This window comes from Macrotis lagotis, chromosome X, assembly GCF_037893015.1.
Source record: "Macrotis lagotis isolate mMagLag1 chromosome X, bilby.v1.9.chrom.fasta, whole genome shotgun sequence".
Classification (NCBI taxonomy): Eukaryota; Metazoa; Chordata; class Mammalia; order Peramelemorphia; family Peramelidae; genus Macrotis; species Macrotis lagotis.
The window spans coordinates 397552019-397569353 of record NC_133666.1 but is presented as its reverse complement, the minus strand read 5'-3'; positions in this window follow the sequence as shown (position 1 = coordinate 397569353).

Genomic DNA, 17335 nt, shown 5'->3' with positions numbered 1-17335 from the left:
CACACACACACACACACATATATAAATGTTGGAAAAGGCGTGTTTAAATATTTGATAAAACTCACTTTGAAGTATATTATTGTACTCTTTGATGAACCCAAAGACAGTTTCAGAGATAAGAACTCACTCAGGAATAAGACAAAAAAAAAAAACTGCTGGGAAAACTGGAAAAGAGCTTGGAATAAACTAGGTAGAAACTGACAATTCACAGCATATAAAAAGATAAGGTCAAAATGGGTACAAGATTTAGACATAAAGTGTAATTCCATAGGCCATTTACCTGCCAGTGCTCCTGCTGCTGTTCTTCCTCACCTATATCCCAGAACTCCATATTGACTAGGCAGCGTATTCTTGTTCCCAGTGCCTGCAAATGGCCCCATATAAATTTCTGACCTCTTTTCTAAACCTTTATTGTATGTGGGACTGAGTACTCTGGAAGCTGATGCTTCAGATACAATCACCACTAAGACTTGCTGCTGGCTTGCTGGGAACATGTCATGCTGATGCTTTCATCACTGAACTATGCTGCCATCACTGAACTACCACTATTTTATAGTGAATTGTGCCATCACTGAGCTACTTCAGTGAGTTAGGCAATTCACTGCCATCCTAAATTGTCTTATTCTGAAAATTTTTCAAACCATTCTTTTATTTATTCTTCCTCTTCAAAATTAATTTTTATTGTTGCTTCAAGGAAAATTTGGGAGAGCTCTAGTCAGGGTATGCCTTTACTACACTTGCTTGACTTTCTTCATTTTTCAGAAATTATTTACTTATTTTTTCCAACTTCATGAAAAGATATTTTTCAAAATTCACTTTTTGAAAGGTTTTGAAGTCCACATCTTTATTGTTCTTCCCTTTCTCCCCACTCTCCTTGAAAGTGAATAGTTTAATAATAGGTTTTTCATATATGACTGTGTTAAAACTATTTTCATACTGATCTTATCATGAAAGAATAATCAGAACAAAAGGGAAAAAGCAGGAGGAAAAAACTAAAAATATAAAGAAAAATTAAAAAATTTTTAATTTACAAAACAATTTGTTCTCCATTCCCACTCCATAGTTCCTTCTTTGAAAGAAGATATTTTCCTTTACAAATCTTTATAATTGTCTTTGATCATTGAACTGCTGAGAACAAGTCCATCGTAATTGATCTCACAATGTTCTGTTAATGTTTATATTGCTCTCCTATTTTGCCTATTTCACTCAGCTTCAGTTCCTGAAAGTCTTTCCAGGATTTTCTGAAGGCTAGTTCCTCATGATTTTATATAGAATAATAGTACTCCTTCACATTCATTTACTTCAATTTGTTCAGCTGTATCAATTGATGTGCATTCTCAAAATTTCCAATTCTTTGGTCACTACAAAGAAAGTTGTTATAAATATTTTATATATGAGTTTTTTAATGCTTTCTTATGATATTTTTGAGATATAAACCTTATAGTTATATTGCAGAATCAAAGGGTTTGCAAAAATTTATTTCTTTTTGGCATAGTTCCAAATTTCTCTCCAAGAAGTTTAGATCAGTTCGTAACTCCACCAACAATGCATTAGTGTCCCACTTTTCTCATATCCTCTGTATCAATGAGCATTTTCATTTTTGGTCATGTTTGCCAATCTGATAGGTATGAAGTAGTAACTCAGAGTTGTTTCAATTTTCATTTGTCTAATCAGAAAGTTTTAGAGCATTTGTATATGAATAAACATAGATTTAATTTCTTCATCTGAAAACTGCCTATTCATATCTTTTGACCATTTGTCAGTTAGATAATGACTTGTAACATTTTAAATTTGATTCAATACTCTATATAATTTAGAAATAAGACATTTATCAGAAATACTAAACTTCCAAGTTTTTTGCATACCTTTGAATCTTGTATGCATTGATTTTCTTTGTAAATTAATTAAATAAATAAAATTTAATATAATCAAATATTTTATTTTGAAGTACAAAGATCAACACAGCAAAAATAAATAAATAAATAAGATTTATTATGATCAAAATCATCCATTTTTATTATTTATAGTATTTTCTATCTCTTGTTTCATCATAAATTTCTTCGCTGTCAATAGACCAGGCAGAACATTTCTGATTTTCTTAATTAGACTAAGTGAGCGCCTTTTATGTCTAAATTCGGTACACATTTCAAACTTATTTTAGTGCAGGATGTGTGATGTGGAACTATGTCTAGTTTTTGCCATACAATTTTTCTGGTTTCCCAATAGTTGTTGTCAAATAGTGAGTTCTTATCCCAAAAGGCAGTGTCTTTTTATCAAACATATGATAAAAGTATTTAGTACTGCTTCTTTTTGAACTTAATCTAATCCACTTATCTGATTATTTCTGAGACAGTACAAGAAAATTTTAATGCCTGCTGCTTTATAATATAGTTTATGCTCTGATACAGCTAGATCACCTTCCATTGCACTTTTTTCATCAGTTTATTAATATTCTTGACCTTTTGTTACTCCAGATGAATTTTTTTGTATGTTTTCTAACTCCATAATATATGTTTTTGGTAGTGTGATTTGTATGCACTAAATAGGTAATTCAATTTAGATAATTTGTCATTTTTATTATATTAGTGTGGCCTAACTATGGGTAACTGACATTATTTCAATTGTTTATATCTTACTTTATTTGTATGAATATTGTGTTCAGATAGTTTCTTGGTTTATCTTGGGAACTAGATTACCAAGTATTTTATATATATAAATTTGCTGATGGTTTATGTGGGTTTATTTTCTAATCTGTAACTTTGCTAACATTGTTAACTGCTTCAAGTTGTTTTTCAGTTCATTTTCTAGGGTTTTCTAAATATACCATCATATCACATGATTATCTCAATGGATGCTGAAATAACTTGTGACAAAACACACCACCCATCCCTCTTAAAACACTAAATGACATAAGAATTAAAGTAATTTTCCTCTATCTAAAACCAACAGCAAGATTTTCATGTAATGGGGATAAACCAACAGCATTTCCAATAAGACCAGGGGTGAAGCAATAATGCCCTATTATCACCACTACTATTCAATATTATCTACACTAATTTTAAATGTAATTTCTCTTTACATCTCTGGCTGCTGAGCTTTGTTGGAAATATATTGAAACACTGATAATTCATATTGGTTTATTTTATATCCTGTCATTTTGCTAAAGTTGCTAATCATTTTAGGTCATTTTTAGTTGATTTTGCAGGATATTCTAGTCATTTTATCTGATTTACCTTCTCCTCTAAGAGTTTGGATTTTCTGCCACTTGGAGTGTATACATATATATATATGTGTGTGTGTGTGTGTGTGTGTGTGTGTGTGTGTGTGTTTGTGTGTGTGTGTGTGTGTGTGTGTGTGTGTTTTGTATTGCTATTCCATCATTGTCTATGGTAATTTTGAGGAATATATAGTTTTCCTTCTAATGAGAAAGTTTCTGCTTTGTCTGAGATAAGGATTGCTACCTCTGCATATTTCAAATCAGATGAAACATAATATATTCTGCTCTAGTCTTTTACTTTTTGCTATATGTATCTTTGTGCTTCACAAGTGTTTCTTGTTAACAACACAGGGTAGGATTATGGTTTTTAATCCACTCTGCTATCTGCTTCCATTTTTGGGGAGAGGTCTTCTCATTCACATTCACAATTATAATTACTAATTTTTTAACCCTCGATCCTATTTCATCTCTATTTGCCCTATTCTTTATTCTTTCATCCTGTCCATCCTCATCAGTGTTTTCCTTCTGATTATAGTATCCTTTAATCTGTTCTCCTATTTCCTTCCTCCTTTTTTCCCCCTCTATCCATTTATATTTGCTCTACTTTATTCCCTCCCTTCTATCAATCCCTCCTTCCTTTCTTCCATTTTCTCGTTCTAATTCTCTGGTAAGAAAAATTTCTAAACCTGAGTATATTTGTTATTCCTTCTTTAAGCCAAATCTGATAAAAGATTCAAGCAATTCTCACCCTCTCTTTTCTTTCCCTCTTCTGTAATAGCTTCTTTGAACCTGTTCCTGTGATGTCATCAATCCCATTCTTCTACTCTTCCTGCTATCCAAGTAAAATCCTTTTTGTAATGTTTTAATTTTTTTTAAATCATCTGATCAAAATCAACTTATGCCTACAACTTCTAAGTATACTACCTCTAATAGATATACAGTTCTCAAGAATTATGAGTATCATCTTCCCATGGTGGGATATACCCAGTTTAATCTTATTGAATAAGATTCTTTTTCTTTCTCCCCGCTTACCTTTTTTATGTATGTCTCTTAAGACTCACATGTGAAGATCAAATTTATTTCTCCAGCTCTGTTTTTTTCTTATTAGGAAAATTTGTAAGTCATTTATTTTGTTAAATGTCTTCTTTTTCCCCTGAAAGATTGTGCTTAATTTTGCTCAGTAGTTGATCCTTGATTGTATTCCAAACTTCTTTGCCCTCTGGAATATAATATCCTAGACACTTCAGTCCTTTAATGTTTATGCTGTTAAGTCCTGTATGATTCTGACTGATTCTTTGATATTTTCATTATTTCTTTCTGGTTCCCTGCAGTATTTTCTTCTTAGACTGGTAATTTTGAAATTTGACTAAAATATTCCTTGACATTTCCATTTTGAGATCCTTTTTTTGGAGGTGGTCAATGAATTCTTTCAGTGACAATTTCCCCCTCTGGTTCTAGGATAGCAGGGCAGTTTTCCTTGATGATTTCTTGAAAGATGCTGTCCAGCTCTTTTTTTTTTTTAAACAGTTTTCAGGTAGTTAAATAATTCTTAAATTAAGCCTACTGCATCTGTTTTCATGGTGAGTTGTTTTTTCAATGATGTGTTTTACATTTTCTTCTGTTTTTATTTTTAATTTTTAAAAATTTTGCTTTACTGATTCTTGATATCTTAGAGTCATTAGCCTCCATTTGCCTGAGTCAATTCTTCAACTAATTATTTTCAGTTAGTTTTGTGTCTCCTATTCCATTTGGTCTACTCTATTATTAAAGGAACTATTATTTTTTTTTCCATTTGCCCAATTGCATCTTCAATGTATTCATTTCTTGTGCTTCCTTTTGCAAGATGTTGAATTTCTCTTGAATTTCTTTTCCTAAATTTCTACCTGATTTTTAAAATACTTTTTTATCCTGATCCAAAGAAGTCTTTTAGGCTGAAGACTAATTTATATTCACTTTGGAGTTTCACATATAATACTTTTTTCTGTCATCCTCTTCTGAGATGGCCCTATGCTCTATCTTTTCTACAATGTAACTACCTATAGGCCTGGCTTTTCTCTGAATTTTCTTTTGCTTGAGTTCTGCTACTGGACCAAAGGAGCACTGTCCCAGTTTCTTCTGTTGGGGTAAGAGTCCATTGGCCAATCTTCACTGTTGAGAACACTATCAGTTTTATTCACTGTTCTGGGGCCAACCAGAAATAAAGCATCCACACTGAGATTGCCATTGACCTGCTTACTGGGTTGTGGATTTCTACACTTAGAATGATAGGATACTAGAAACTTGTCGACTGGGCTAGATCACCCAACTCACTCTCTTGGCTGATCAGGGTAACTGTCTTGGAGCCCTACCAGTGGGCCTGTTGCGGTGTTGGCCTGCTGAACTGGAACTGCGGGGGCCTCTGCTGTAGATCTCAACAGTGGCTGAGAGCCTCAGTTTGGTCTCCTCTGCAAGTCACCTGCTGTAGTTTCTGCTCCCTGCCCTGACTCCACTCCCTGCTCCTCACTGCACCCCCTCTCCTCCTTACCAACACAGACCTTGATGAAAAATGCTCCACTCTATTCTTTTATATATTCTGTCACTCCAGAATCCATTTAGAGTATTGATTAATATTGTTCCTGTGAGAAGCCAGGAAGAATTTAAGGAATTTCTTGGCTTCTCTTCTCTATCTTGGCTCCATCCCATTGACTTTGCCCATTTTCATGAAATATTGAATAGATACAGAAAGAATGAACATTAGTAAGTTCTGTTTGCTTTTTATCAAAGAATATTCTTCTTAATAACAATTAATGATAGTATATGAAATATTTTTCCTATCCTTTGTATAAGAAAATGTTCACATATGCTCATGTTAAATATATATGTATGTTTAAGTAAATACATTATTGTATATAAAATATAATTATTGCATTTAGACTATAGGGAGTATAAATTTTAAAGTATAATGCAAGAAAATAAAAGGCAACTATAAAAATTATTTTTAATTATGCAGGTAATATTCAATTGCATACATTTCATGAATAAACTTTATTTAATGACTTTGTCCAGTCCCTTCAAATTTGATGAGTCACTTTAGGGTCATGGTATAATAGAAGAGCTTAAGCAGCTGCTAAGAGCAAGTTATAAATCTATCAATTTAAAATCACAGGATATTTCTGATTAAGCTTTGACCTTAGGAAGGAGGAAGGGGTGGGCTAATTAAGTCATTATCCTTTGCAGCCATAAGATAGTTGGAGTTTTTTTTTGTTTTTGTTTTTTGGGTTTTTTTTAGGATTTTGCAAGGGAAATGGGGCTAAGTGGCTTGCCCAAGGCCAGACAGCTAGGTAATTATTAAGTGTCTGAGGGCCATGCTTTATCCACTGCACCACCTAGCCACCCCACCTTTAAGATAGTTATTTTATGACATTATTTGCCATTAATTTATTATATCTCCAAATTTACCTGATGAGATTTTCTGATAAAAATGCGAATGTTTATATTGAATTAAAGATATAGCAAAACATTTGCTTTTCACTAAAACTATCTATGAAAATGGCCCAATCTCCATTAGAACAAAAACTTCTGGGGAACAAGAACTGTTGTTTGTATTTCTTTGAATCTCTAAAGCTTAATACTATGTTTGGTACATAGAATACAATTAATAAATATCAACTGACTTGCTCCTATTATAACTTTAACTATATATATATATATATATATATATATATATATATATATATATCCTTCATTAAGTTTTTTTTCTTCTTTGGCTTTGGACTGTCTTCATGATACCATATTGGTGATTTTTAATAGTTAATAAAATTTCTACACTCATAAACAGCAAATAAATTTAGATTCATGAATAATATATATAATGTAGTGCCCTCCCCCCTCCCACTGTGGCCTTATCAGAGTTCCTGTTCTCACAAATAATAATTTCTCTGTCAGGTATGTAAGTAAGAATTCTTCCTTTGTTTGAATCTGTGCTGTATCACAGTTTAAGTAGATACGTAATATAACCTAACTTTTTATGGTTCATATTATTTTCAAAAAGGGGTGAGGATTATGTGATCTGTGGAAAATATAACTAGAATTATATATGTTGAATTTACAATGATTTTTTGCATGGTAGTTATAAAGTAATCTAAAAATGTGGCTTAAATAAGGAAATTCTGAGTTAAAAAACTAGAAAATATGCTTGTGTTGCAACACATTTGAAATGAATCTGTTCCTTCCAATGAGTTGTGTGCAAGAAAGGACCTTTTGTTGATCTGTTCTGTGCATGCCTCCAATCTTCTATATCTTATTACTTCAATATTTTATTTCTAACCATTTAAAGAAAGTTTAATCACATATCAATTTTCTTCCCAAAAGTGAAAAATCAAAGCTATCTCTTCTCTAAAGAATTGCTGCAAAACAAATACAGTATTCCTTCCTGTTCTGTAAGTCTCAGAAACATTTCATATTCTTAGTATCATCTAATCCTAACAGTCTGTATTACCTGAAGCTAGGGTACAAAGGGACTTTAAAGATAAACTCCCAAAGTCTTTGCAGGTGAAACCTGCACCAACAATAGTGAACCCAAGACCAGGATTAAGAAAACTGAAAATATGAATCTTTTTCTTTCCCCACAAAACAGTATATTCACGTTAACAAGAATTGTTCTGGAGAACAGAAAATAGCTTGCTCCTCTATGTTATGAAAGATCCCCAAATTTGAAGACTTGTTGGTCAGCCTAAATAAACTCTGTAAATTTCTCTGGAATATATTTCCTTTTGACCTACCTCTTTGCATCCTCCAATGGTACCTTTAGGAAATCATCAGTTTGCAATGGTGATTACTTCTCACTTTTTTTTTAAGACATATGAAAGCCAATATCTGACCTTACCGCAAATGAAACTGAACTCTCCAAAACTACCAATAAATTTATCAGATGTCAAATCTAATGAACTCTGCTGCTCACTGCAGCACCTGACACTAATACTCTGGGTTATTCTTTCCCCTCTGAGTTATTATGACTCCTCATATACTAACCACATGACCTCTTCTGAATCTGTGTTCCTTGTTCTTCATGCCTTCCATGTCTGCTAACTTTGAGAGTTTGTCTATGGAATTCTTCATTCATTTGATTATATTGATTCTAAACAGCTGAATAATAGCTCTATGTAGGTCATTCCCCAACCTATTTATTTAGTCATCATCACTCTTCTGAGTTCAAGTCATGTAGCTTCATTTGTCTATTGGATTTGTCAAACTAGATATGCAAGAGGCATCTCAAAGTTGATGAGTACCAAAAGAACACACTGTCTTTTTTGTCAAATATGTCTTCCAACTGGTTCCTATGCCTTAGTTCTATCTTGTTTCATACTCCACATAGCTGCTTAAGTAATTTTCTTCAAGGATATGCTTGACTATATCAGTCCAACAGATTGTTCCCTCTTATTCCCAAGATTCAATATAAAAATCATCTGTTTGACTTTCTTTTTACAATCTGACCATTTTCTACTTTTTCAGTCTTCTTACATTATACTTACTTCTACATACTCTACAGTCAAACCATTAATATCTACCTGCTGTTCTTCCCACAGAAATACTGTGTCTCCCATTTCTTCAACTTTTGTTTAGCTATTTCCCATCCCTGGAAAACACTTTCTTCCAAATTTTCATTATTAAAATCTCTGGCTTCCTCTAAGACTTAGGTCAAATGCCACCTCCACCAAGAGCTTTTTCTTGGTTTCTCTAGCTTCATGTGCATCCCCTCTATGAACATAATCTAATTTTTCTTTTTCTTATATGCTAATATTTCTGTATGACATTTATATATGTAAGCTCCTTAGTGGCAGTAACTGTTTTTGCTTTTTTTCTCTACTAATTAAATAATCTAACTAAATAGCTAACACACAATAAGCTCTTTATTGAAGAAAATTATTGAATCTATTTTAAATGAGCTCCCTCTTCTCTTATTCTCTTCATTTCATAACCTTTTGACATCATCTATTGTTTTTCTTGTCCTTTCTGCCAGTTTAGATCCAAACCAACCAATATTGGCTATCTTATTTTCTCAAATACTTCATGTTCAGCTGTTCACTATCTCTAATCCTCAACCTCATGATCTACATGTTTTTTTAAACCACTACCTTAATATACTCATTTCCTCCATCTTTCATAAGTTTTACTATGTTCTATCATCTCTTCAAGCTATAATTTTCTATACCACCTCCCTTTAATTATCTTCTCTATTTCTTTATCTTTGTCTCTCCTCCCTGTCAATTGCCAAGGTTCTTGGCAAGTTCATTATGCTTACTACATTTTGGCCTCATTCACATGGTCAGCAAGGTGGTTTAGTGAAAGAGTGTCAGCCCTAAAGAAAACATTTAATCTGTATTTGCCTAACAAACTCTAAATACTAATCTAAATCATAGATTTGTGATGACCTATCCTAAATTAAGGAATTTTCATACTGGATTGAAAGCTTCTCATGATGATGAAAGAATTTTTTTGTATGTGTTTAAGCATATACTTTTACCAATTTTCAACACAGTAAGATACATATATATGAATACTCACATATGTTTAAATACACATAAATGTATATATGTATTTTTCTTTATGAATGTTTGTATTCATGTGTGTCATATATTGCTGTAATATGTATATGTGATATCTATGAGGTAAAATTACTGAAGTTTTGGGGGTCATGTCAAGAAGATTCATCTTCTTGAGTTCAAATTTGACTTCAGACTTACTAACTCTTTGGTCCTGTATAGTTTCAATTCTTCATCTGGAAAATGAGTTGGAGAAGGAAATGACAAACCACTCTAGTATTTTTGCCAAAAAATCTCCAAATGGAGTCACATAGTGCTGGATATGAGGGAAACAGTACCATAACAACATAATTTTCCATATACTAGGCCAAATTAATAAGTAGTTAATTAAAGAAAACTATAAATGTCCTAACTGAATTAATTGATTCATATTTCACATTTTTGTTCTTTACCTTCTTGACCTTCTACTGGAAGTTCTAAAAAAATCTTCCAGTGAAACACTGAAAGCCAGAATTAAATAAAAATAAAATAGGTTATATTATAGAACAGAGCAAATACAAACCATTTTTAAATCAAATTTTAAAATTATCAGTGATAACATTGGGAAGTCAACATCATTAAACATGCAAAGAAAAGGTATTTTCACTACCCTGAAACTCATCTTTTAATTTTTTCTGGAACTCTAAGTAATGGCAGATGTAATTTAACAGATCAACAAAGAATGAACTAAATTAGGGGTACAATTTTATTTTGACATCCCATGTCCATGTTTTATGGGAGCCTGAGTCTCATATGTCCCACTTGTTTTACCTTTACAAGCCATTTAATTTCTTTGAAACTCATCTTCTTAATTTGTTTAAAATTACTGGATCGCAATATGTAACCATTAAATTGTAATTCTTTCTCTCCCTCCCCCTTTTACATACTCCTCCATTCTTTTTTTTTTTTTTTTTAGTTTTTTAGTTTTGGCAAGGCAGTGGGGTTAAGTGGCTTGCCCAAGGCCACACAGATAGGTAATTATTAAGTGTCTGAGACCGGATTTGAACTCAGGTATTCCTGAATCCAAGGCCAGTGCTCTATCTACTGTGCCACCTAGCCACCCTTCCTCCATTCTTTTAATATACATATAGTTACATATTTATATATAATTATACGCTTTATATTATAAATATAATATGATGATAAGAGCTATGATATAATTTTTAAATCCTGATGGATCACAATTCAAAAGGATCAAGACACAAAGCAGTCTAATGTATCCTGGTAGCATTGTATAATGAGCAAGGGGTGCATACTGGAACAGTTGTGAAGTCATATAATGCTGTCTTACTGTCTATTGGATCATGGGAAAGTAATTTAACCTCTCTGAACCTGTCTCCTCACACCTAAAGTTCTATCTTACAGATTTTTTATGAGCGTTAATTGGGTAAATGTTTGTAAAACAATATCAAAATTTAGTTATTCTTTACTAGGATTTATTGAAATGCAAATAATTTTTAAAACTACCATGGTACTTTACATGTTTGTTGGGGAAACAGTTTTATTCATATTAAGATTATAACTGAGATAAAACTATGGTTATTTGTCAATCATCTGGCTAATTGAATTGGTTGGTTGGTTCTTGTCCTTCATTATTGAAGAAGAACAAAATGACATCATTATGTTTGAGAAAAATTACAATATGTCCTACATAGACTGATCAGACTAATACAGGTTTGCAATGCTCTACCACAAGTTGAGCACAAATAGTTCATATCAACAACTGGGTGGGTACTCAAAACTTATGCATGTCACATTTTCTTTGAGCTGTTTCAATTCTGCCTTCCTCATAGAGTACAGCATCCTTACTGATGAGGTCACCCAACGCTGTGTGTTCTTGTGCCAGTGTCTCCCATGCTGTACAATCAATTCTAAAGTTCTTCATGGAAACCTTCAGATTGTGTTGGACCACTTCTTCTGACTCCCTTTATGAGCACTTGCCCTATGTGAATTCTCCATGAAATATATTTTTTAATTAATTGAATTAACATTGTTATAAATATCTATCTAGAAGGAAGATAAAACCTCCTTACTTGACAGAATGAATTTTTTAAAAAAAAAAGATGGAATAGAGACTACCTAGTGGAAGCAGAGTGCTTTGTTAAAACTATACACCTTATTATGATCCTTTTCTTGTTTCCCCCCACTCCCAGTCAGGTATCCAGTAATGCATTACAGCAAGATAGTGAATAAGGTCTTGTTACTAATTTAGCAACATAATGAAGTGGATAATAATAGATCTGGATTCCAACTTTTTTCTTATCCTTAACATCAAAAATTTCCCAATATAATCCATTTGCATTTTTCCAATGTTAACTTTAAGAATTCCTGAAGAGCAAGTCCTTTGAAAAGATTCACATTATGAAATACATTAGAAAGAGATGCTTCTTTTACTGAAAAGGATTCTCCAAATTCATATAGACTTGCCTAGTAGGAATGTGAAGCCCTGAATCTTTCAAATCTAATGTAAATCAATTCTCTTAATGGAAATCTCTGGAATTGTCACTATCACAGTTGTCTCTAATATTTTTTTTTTATTATGTTTAATCAAGCAGGCAACAAATTCTTTTTGGGTCTAATTAAATTCATAATCATTCCAGTTCATTTCCTCTTATTAGTAGAATACTGAACATTTACTGTTTAAAGGAACCACTAAATTACAAAATCCTTGAGGATTATAGGCAGACTTTACTCATATTTTTATCCACTAAATGACTAGCACAGTTCACTGACTAATATGGGTATTGAATAAATGTTTGCTTAATTCAATCAAGTTTACTGTAGAGGTCATATGGTCTAACCCTTTCACATCACAGATAAGTAAATTAAGGCCCAATGAAATTAAGTGACTTGCTCAATGTTATATAATTAATTTGCCATAAAGCAGAACTAGATCCAAAGGTTGCAAACTTCCTATCTTTTCAGTCCACCAAAATGTTTTTGGTTGTGCAAGGCAAAGGAAAATTTGATATTCGTTTAATGAAGTCAAAGTATTAAAAGAAAAGTTAATGAATTCTAGTTTTATATTTTTGAAATTACTGATTTAGAAATTAAAGAGGTCATAGGATAATGGATTTGAAGCTGGAAGAAATCTTGAAACTTTTAATATCATAGATTTACAAGGGACCTCACAGAGTATCAGATTGAAAATTGATAATTGAATTCCAAAGAAATTAGCAAACTTACTAAAGTCCAGATAGATAGAAAATATTAATCAGCTGAAGTCTGCATTTATTTTGAAACTAGAACCTAATTCTCTAAGTTTAAAGCTATCAATATTTTCATTGACTATTCCAATTTAAACTTGAAGTTTTATGTAAATATTTTCTCTTTTGCAATACAAGCTCATTAAATTGTCTTCAATGATTCAAATTTAATATCTTTATCCTTGTTATTATTCTTATTTAGAAGCTCTGTTTTTCTCACATTCTCACATTTCTTAATAATCAAATGAGAAGGGGCAGCTAGGTGGTGCAGTGGCTAAAGCACCAGCCCTAGAGTCAGGAGTACCTGGGTTCAAATCCAGTCTCAGACACTTAATAATTACCTAGCTGTGTGGCCTTGGGCAAGCCACTTAACCCCATTTGCCTTGCAAAAACCTAAAAAAAATTAAAAAATATAATCAGATGATTAGATAGATGTTTTTACATCTCATAAGCATTGCTTTATTATTATTATTTTTAGATTTTAGCCATAGTGGCATTGATAAACTAAAAAAGAATATGTTGGAAGGAACCCACACAGGATGGAGTTCATAGCAAAAAAACGATTAGATGAAGGAAATATGGTTGATCCATTTTAATCAAAGAAGAGGGGCACAGTTGTAGAGATGATAGTTGACTTTAAATATTTGAATGGCTACCATGGGGAAAGGTTTTGTATGCATTATGCATAGCCTAGAAGGCAAAAAAATAGCAGTAGATAGAAGTTACAAAGAGGTAATTAAAGTTGAATGTCTGGAAAAATCCATAACAATTAGACTCACTAACACTGAAATCCTATCTTAGAAAGTAAACAGTGGTTTCTTCATTTGAAAAAATTGTTTCCTTGAAATTGTTCAAGCAGCAGGATCAGATCTTGTCAGGTGTTTTGAAGTAGGAATGATTTCTGGGTTATGGGTTATATTAGAGAGCAGTGAAGTTTCCTTTCATGTCCAAAATTCTTTGAGCATTTTAACTTCTAGTTTAAGTGCAGAGTAACATTTTGATAGTTCTTCTAAAAAAAAACATGTTCAAACCTAAACCCATTTTCTTTCTCCACAAACTGTCAAAATCATTTTTTTCTAGATTTCTTGACTTTAGAAAAATAAAAAACCCCCAAAATTAGCCACATCTCTTGAATTATACTATAATAATTTTGATTAATGCTATAATAACATAATATTAGTAGTATAGCAAATTGTTTTGTTGACTAATATATTCTTATATTCCCTTGATGCACTAATTTATCTCCTATCAAATAACATGAGTTATTTTACCTGGGGGGATATTTTTTTTCAACATCCCCACACTTAGGAAAGTATCCAGGTTATCAAATACTTCGGGACTCTAATTAACAGCACTAAATATGGACTGAAGTCTCTCTATTAAATGTCCTTCCTACATCCTAACTTTTTTGCATCTGTCTTTAAACTATCCTTTTTATTCTTTGTTCCACTCAGTCAAGCTTCTGTCCTATCTATTTGTAGCTCATTCAATTTTACCCACCTCTCAGAATAACCTGTCTTCAAAGCAGTTGTTCAATTTGATTATTTTTATATTTGAATACTCAGTATTTAAGAGCACTTAATTTCATAAGTCAATTAATAAGTATTTATTACATTTCTACTGTGCACCAGGAATGGGGTAGGCATTGAGGAGATACGTCCATACAATTTTCCTTTGAGGTACTTTAATTCTATCTTGCTCATATTCTGGGTGGTCAGTCCTGAGTCACTGTCTCCCAAGACTTAAAATCAACTCTAAAGCTCTTAATGGAAACCTTCAAGTGTCCTAGTACTTAGGATATTTAGAAGTTCTATATATAATTAAATATGAAGTGATCTTCCTTTACTAGATAATCTTAGTTAAAAAGGGCTCTAGTGCAATAGGCTCAGAAGGTGAGAGCTTACTGAGAAGGATAGGATATAAAGATATTAAGAAGTAGTCTTGGCTTAATCCATACTTTAGTTAAGAGGATTTTAATATGGCAGTTGGAGAGCTAAAGGACCAGAGGGAGAGAATGTATTCAAAACTTTGATTGGGGAGCATAGTAGGTCTATGGTTAAAGTACTATAGAGAGGGAAGGAGAGAGTGCACTTAGAAGAAATAGAAACGAAAACATCATGAAGAGGTTTTGCTTTGCTTGACACTTTGGCTACAATTGGAGGGAATGGACTTGGGGGGAGAGGTATAAATGATTCATGAAATGATTTGGCCTTGCATGATGCTTTGGCTCTTGAAATTTGAATATCCATGGAGAGTATAAGAAAAAGAATTAAGATATAAAGTGATCATAATTTTATGTTATTTATAACTCTTGATAAGTGTATTTCTAATGAGACAGAAGAGGAGAGGTTATTTAGTTTATGAGGCAATGCTGCTTATCTATCCATCAATTAATCAACCTACAAGAATAGTACATCTATCATGACAGATAAAAAGACATAAGTAAAAGACAGAGTTAAAACAACCAAAAAAGCACACTAGAAGGCTAGGCATTAGTGGATTAATAATATCCAGTGAAGCAGATCAATGATTTATTATAGTAGATGGAAAGAAGGGAGGGTGTGAACACTGGGTAAATCTCAATGAATTTGGACCAGAGAGGGAATAACATACCCAATTAGGTTTAAAAATCTATCCTAATCTACAGGAAAGTGTGGGGGAGGGGATTGGAAAGAAAAGGGAAGGTTAAAGTGTAAATAAAGTTTAGGTTAAAATTTAAAAGAAAAAAAGGGGAAAGGTATCAAAACATTGATGAGGAAGAATAAGAAAGGGAAAAGAAAAGTATAAATGGGGAACTACAGCATGGAGAGAAACAAAGAATACAAATCTTAACTGGAAATGTTAATGAGATGAATACTGCCTAAAAAAGGAAGGAGATAACAGAATGGATTAAAAAACAGAATCTTATGTTGTTTACAGGAGCCACATTTGAAATAGAGAGATAAAAACTGAGTAAAGATAAAAGGCAATAGGAAAATATATTATGGTTCAGAGGAAGCAAAAACAAAATCAGAGGTAATGATTCTGACTTCAGAAAAAGCAAAAATAATCTCATTAAAAGGGATCATGAAGGGTAAGGGATTAGAAAAGAGAAACTATATGTTCTTAAAAGGCACCATAGGCAATGAGGTCATATCATTATTGAACATACAGCACCAAGTAGTATAGCACCCAAATTTTTAGAGGAAAACCTAGGTGAACTACAAGGAGACATATACAGCAAAACTTTAATAATGGGGACCTTAATCTCCCTCACTGAGAATTAGATAAATTTAACCACAAATAAGCAAGAAGGGTGTTAAGAAAATGAATGAAATATTAGAAAAATTAGATATGATAGACCTATAGAGAAAACTCAATAGAGATAGATAAGAATATATGTTTGTCTCTGCAGTACATGGCACCTATACCAAAATCTACCATGTACTAGGGCATAAAAACCTTACAATCAAATGTAGAAGACAGAAATAAAAAAATGTATGTTTTTAAGATCATGATGTTCATATTTTTCCCTGGAAGAGGATATTCAGCCTTGCTAAGTAGATGATTCTTCATTGCATTCTAAGCTCTTTTGCCTTCCGGTATTTTATATTCCAAGCCCTATGAGCTTCCAATGTAGTTGCTGCTAAGTCCTGTGTGATCCTGAATGCAGCTCCACGATATTTGAGCTGTGTCCTTCTGACTGCTTGTAATATTTTCTCTTTGACTTGGGAGTTCTGGAACTTAGCTACAATATTCCTAGGGGTTGGTTTTTTGGGATCTCTTTCTCTGGGGGATCGATGGATTCTCTCCATTTCTATTTTGCCCTCTGCTTCTAGAATATCAGGGCAATTTTCCTGTAGTAATTCTTTGAAAATGATGTCAAGGCTCTTCCTGATCATGACTTTCAGGTATTCCAATAATTTTTAAATTATCTTTCCTAAGTCTGTTTTCCATATCAGTTGTTTTTTTCAATGAAATGTTTCACATTTTTTTCTAATTTTTCATTTTTTTGGTTTTGAAGTATCGAGTCCTGGTTTCTTGTAAATTCATCAGTCTCCCTGAGTTCTATTCTTTGTTTGAAGGATTTGTTCTCCTCAGAGAGCTTTCTTATCTCTTTTTACATCTGGACAATTTTGCTTTCTAAAGCATTCTTCTCCTCAATAACTTTTTGAACTGTTTTATCCATTTGACCTAAGCTGGTTTTTAGCATGCTATTTTCTTCAGCTTTTTTTGTATTTCCTGGATTAGGCTTCTGACTTCATTTTCATGTTTTTCCTGCATCTCTCTCATTTCGTTTCTGAATTTTTCATCTAACTCCCTCATTTGAATTTCAAAGTCTTTTTTGAGCTCTGTTGTAGCCTGAGCCCAAT